The 5,308-nt window shown below is 50.2% G+C and overlaps 1 long non-coding RNA gene across 1 annotated transcript in view; it reads right to left on the reverse strand.

Moving 5' to 3' along the window:
* Positions 1-4,453, reverse strand: part of LOC104990304 — a 6,459-nt gene extending 2,006 nt beyond the window's left edge. Inside the window, exon 1 of the long non-coding RNA XR_825500.1 lies at positions 4,337-4,453. This is a non-coding gene — a long non-coding RNA (uncharacterized LOC104990304). The remainder of the gene's footprint in view (positions 1-4,336) is intronic.
* Between the last annotated feature and the right edge of the window lie 855 nt (positions 4,454-5,308).

The raw sequence follows: 5,308 nt of genomic DNA on the forward strand, positions 1-5,308 counted from the left end.
ACCCCAGGATCCCAACACGTGGCTGCTGCCAGCTGTCACATAAGCTGCCCCATCTGTCCACACACCTCCACCTTGTATCGGTGGGAGAAACTTAGGAAGTGTTCAGTTTGAAAACAACACTTTCTCTAAGCAAAATGAAAATCACTTAACAGAACAGGCTAAATTCTCAGGTCCCAGGACGTTTAAATCAAGTGGGACATTTCATTGTTTTTCTCATGCTTATCAGATAGGAGTTGGGGGAAAGGCCAGATTAGTTATACAATAAATAAAGAAATGACTTTTTACTCTGCACAGACAAATTAAAGTGTGAGTGAAATTTTCAACCCTACTACACACACACACAAATAAAGGACCTTCCCCGTTCCCACTTAAGTGCCAGCTGGCTTGTGCAACTAAAGACCATGACCCAGGCAGAGAAGTCCTGGCCTCCTCTAGGTGGGGTGGGACGGGTTGTGGCAGAAGGGTCCCTTCACCCCAAGTGCCCACATTAACCTCCTTGGACTCACACACAACGGGACTCAGCCCCCTGCCCTCTCTGTGCTTTTTGGAGAGAAAGAGCAAGGTTTTAATTCTCCTTCCAGGCCCTTCCCATCCTGGGCATTTGGGCTCCTGGCCCTGGCCGCTGTCTCAGAGGCTGTTCCTATCCCTCCCGCTTCCTCTGGAAGGTGGGAATGGGGGCTGTGAATTGAGTAAGGTCCAAGGTCCGGCCCGCCGGGACAAAGAGCACACACCAGAGGAGTGATGCTGCCACCTGCTGGAGCCCAGAGAGACAGCCCAGCTGGGGAGCCCCGGTCCACGGACTTGGGGTGGGCCCCCGCAGAACCTTGCCCTCCAATGATTCTTTCCTTTTTCCAGAACTATATCTCACTTACTCCTCCATTTGGTCATCTGGTTTGCTAGTTGGAGCAATGTCAGTCATCCCATTTTATGGGTGAGGAAACTGATACCCAAGAAAGAGCAGAATGATCTCTGACATCACAAGACTTGAGGATGGGTTGACGGCAACATTTGATCTCCAGCTACCCAGCCAAGAGCTGTGTCCCCAGCTCAGTGCTCAGACCAGGCTGTCCTGGGAAACAAGAAGAGCCCCCTTAGGAACAAGGTTGATTGGGCCACCGCAACATCCAGGGAAAGGGTGTAAGGGAAGGGGGCGTGTACATGTCCCTGCTGAGACGAAAGCAGCAGGTAGTAATAACGACCCTGGAGTAGCTTAGTGCCTGATATATGTCTACCGCGATGCATTTCTTAAGGACTCACACACATGATCACACAAATCATTTCAGGCACTCTGGCACCATCTTCTGAAATGCCACAGGAGCAGGATGGCTACTAGGACCAATGCCTGTCCTGATTAACTGGGCTCCTCCAATTAATCTCAGAGGGCCCACCCACCTGCATGGCCCCTGTTCAGAGTTCTCAGTTTCATGGCCTCCCTGGTTCCCCAGTCCTCAAGATCTGGAAACCAGCCCTGCATTGCTGCTGGTGAGCAGGACTCCCCAAGTCTCAGAGTGTCCACCAGAGTACCCACACTTGGCTCTGCTATGCCTGAGGACACTTGCATCTCAGACTAGCTGACTAGGGTGCCCAGACTGTGGCCAGAGTTGGCGCGGCCATGTCCCAGGTCCTCCCCACGGCAGGGCCAATTCCCCCAGGCCCTCTGTCCCAGCAAGGAGGACGCTGGCCCCTCTCAGTCTTTGTCCTGCCGTGAGTAACTGCCAAGTAGGGAGACTGTTTGGTTCAGAGGCAGGGCTGGAGTCTGAGCCCAAATGGCCTTGAAAGGCACCACCCTCAGGTAGCCACACCAGCCCTCGGCTCCATCTCAAAACCACAGCACTAATTGAAATTTCTCTGAAGTGGCTGAGAGGGCAAATTATGAAGCCACAAAAACACAACTGAAGAAAAAGAATGGGGAGCGGATATCAGGATGGGCAATGACTTTTCCCACAAAGAAAAGCTGATACAGGGAAAGACGTGACTTAATAAAAAGCTGAAACTTCTGTACACCCAAAAATCTCAAAAGGTAAGCAGGACTCAGGGGAAGAGTTTTCCATACCCTTAACACATTTTTCCACCTATGTCTTTTAACATCCATGCTGCCTTTTTGTTGGAAACATTAGATTGGGCTTTTTATCTATTAAACAGAAGTTTACTTATTTTGAACCCTTTGAATTTTGAAACTTTGCGTATATTACCTAACGACTAAAAAAAAAAAAAAAAAAGATGGCATCTTAAATATAAATCCAACAAAATATTTTCATTGAGTCTACATGAACAGCTGATGAATGAAAATTTAATAAAACATTCCTGGTGGTCCAGTAGTTAGGACTCCACGCTTTCACTTCTGGGGTTTGGGTTTAATCCCTGGTCAGGGAACTAAGATCCCACAAGCCCTGCAGCCATCCAAAAATAAAAATCCTAAGGGAATTTCCGCCCCAGCCCCCAGCTCAGACAACAGGGAATGGCAGAACTGCACAAGTGATTAAGCTTGTCTCCAGCAGCCCACCCCGCTTTCTGCTCCCCTGTCCCACTTCTAAGCACCCCTCTTTCCCAAAGACCCCAGTACCTTCCCTCCCTCTTCCCCACCCTCACAATCTGCTCTCAGAGCGGCTTTGCTAAACTGACGCAGGCTGGGGGACTGAGGAGGGTGGGGACTGAGAGGCTGCCCACTTGGGAAAGCATTAAGGAGTGGAAGGAAAGCTGGAGCCATTGAGTTCAGACATTATTTTCTGTTCTGACATCGACCCTCCTGCCCAGTCCCACAGCTAAGCAGCTGTGCTTGTGCTCATTCGCTCAGTCATGTCCAGTTCTTTGCACACTTTGGATTGTAGCCCGCCAGGCTCTTCTGTCCATGGGATTTTTCAGGCGAGAATACTGGAGTGGGTTGCCATTTCCTAAGCAGCTGATACATAGCAAAACCTGGCTTTCTGGCACTGGTGTGGGCTTTGAAGAAGAATTAAAAGTTTGTCCCAGTGATGTTGTCTTTTGATGCGACAAAGGCCTGAGCCCTGGGCCAGAGCCTTGGATGAGTCCTTACATAGGACACAGGTGATAACAGATCAGCTCGCGGGGCCAGCATCCTAGGAGCCGGTTTCCCAAATGGCAGGGGCAGACAGAGGACAGTTGGGACCTTTTATGTGGCCTGGCTACAGCAGGGGGCTGACAGGCAGATGACCGGGGGTCATCCCTGCCCCCAGCCCGGGGCTTCACTGGACAGAACAGTCTGTAGCAGGAGAAAAGTATCTTTTCTCTGCCCAAGCCCTATCCCCTGCACCCACCATGGCGGAGCAAGTTCACTTTCCCAATGTATTTTGTGCACACTGGGAGGTGATTTGGGCCAGTGTCCCATTAGTCCCGGGAGACAGTCCCTGCCTCTCCTCCTGACAGCTGCACTCAACTGACACCCTCATAGCCATGACCCTGCACTGGTCCAAGCCTTCTCCTCTCCAGACCTCCTGACCCTCCCTCCCCTCTCTTCTTGGCCTGCCAGAGTCCAGGAAAGGCAGAAACCTCTGGACAGGCCCCAGGTTGCCCAACAGGCTGCAGATAAAACAAAGCTCAGTTGGCTGGTTCCGCTCAAAGTGCCACTACTAGGGGGATCCCTCTACCACAGAGCCACAGCGCCACCTGGTGGTAGAGGGCCATCGGCACAGCTAGGTCAGGGCCAGCCCAGACACCTCTTGGGTGCCTCTTCCTTTTCAGTCTAGTCCCTGTGGGTCTTCCCTAGATCCCAGGAGAGCCCCATCCTGAGAGCTGATGGATGACTGTCAAGCTGAGGTCCCAGCCACTTCTCTCTCTCTCTCTCACACACCCCCACCCCCCCATATACATAGCAAAACACAAGGAAAGGGCCTGGGCTTCTGCGTCAGGCAACTGAATCACTCTCATCTCCACTGGCTGGAATATGTCTGAGCTCAATCACGTAACTTCACAAGCCTCAGTGTCCTGCCTCTAAAATGGGAGCGATAAAAAGGCTGCTGAGGAATAGATAATAAAGGCCCTACAGCAGTGGCTGGATTATTGCAAGTTTTCAAAAAATGGTTTCCTTTCCTGTCTGTTTGGGCTCAATGCCTAGGAAACCTAGACTTACCCACAGGTGGGGCCAAGGAGACAGCCACCATCCAAGTCTAGGACGGGAAACGTTTCTATCTCAGCTCCTTCAAGAAGCCATTCCAAGCAATCCCACCGACTGCCACTGCCTCTCTCCGAACACCTTCAGTTGAGGGTGACTGACCCACCGTGTTTCCCAGGGACTGAGGGATTTTCAGGAAAGAGACCTTAGGTGCTAAAACTGGGGTGTCCCAGGCCAGCATGGATGCATTGGTCACCTAGCGCTTACCTCTTCACACAGTCCAGTTCTAGGGCTTCACAGAATCACAGGAATCTGCATTGTAACATCCCCAAGGTGATTCTCATAAACACCAAGTTGGACTTCTCTGGCAGTCCAGTGGTTAAGACTCTGTGCTCCCAATGCAGGGGGTGTGCGTTTGATCCCTGGTCAGAGAGCTAAGATCCCACATGCCCAGCTAGCGGCCAAAAAGAAAGAAAGAAAGAAAGGGATAATGGATTATAATAGACCGAAGGAGGGAGAAATCCAAGTCCTTGGTTATTCTAAACACCAAGTCATCGTCCTCACCTGCTCTGTGTTTTCTCATCAGCTTCTGGTGGGAACGCTACTCTTCAGCTAGACGGGAAGCCACCTGAGGCACGGCACACACTCAGTGACACCTTGGAAAGACTGCAGAGAACTGTCTGAAAACCAGGCTCCAGACCTGAATCTGCAAAGTAAACTAGCAGCAACAAGAGCACGTTCTCTATGCAACTTTAGAGTTTACACCCATGTATTGCCCCTCTACTATCTTCCATTCATTCGTTCATTCATTCATCGAGTACCTATTAGCTCAGCACAGGGGGAATTAATATCCTAATGGTAGGAAATAAGCAATTGCCACTTCACAAAATAATTTTTAAAGATTTTTTTGATGTGGACCATTTTTAAAGTCTTTATTGAATTTGTTACAATATTGCAGCTGTTTCATGTTTTGCTTTTTTGACTGCAAGCCATGTAGGATCTTTAGCTCCCCAACCAGGGATTGAACCTGCACGCCTTGCACTGGAAGCCAAAGTCTCAACCACTGGACTGCCAAGGAAGAAAGTCCCTAAACACAGTAATTTTAGATAGTAGTGAATTCAAAGGCACCCCTGAGGAGGTGATACCTGACTGAACTCTGCAGGTTATACAGCCAGCTCCCTGAGATTTGGGTGAAGGTGTTCCAGCAGAAGGAATGGCTGTTACAAAGGCTCTGAGGCA

This window comes from Bison bison, unplaced genomic scaffold (assembly GCF_000754665.1).
Source record: "Bison bison bison isolate TAMUID 2011002044 unplaced genomic scaffold, Bison_UMD1.0 scf7180017864177, whole genome shotgun sequence".
NCBI classification, from domain to species: domain Eukaryota; kingdom Metazoa; phylum Chordata; class Mammalia; order Artiodactyla; family Bovidae; genus Bison; species Bison bison.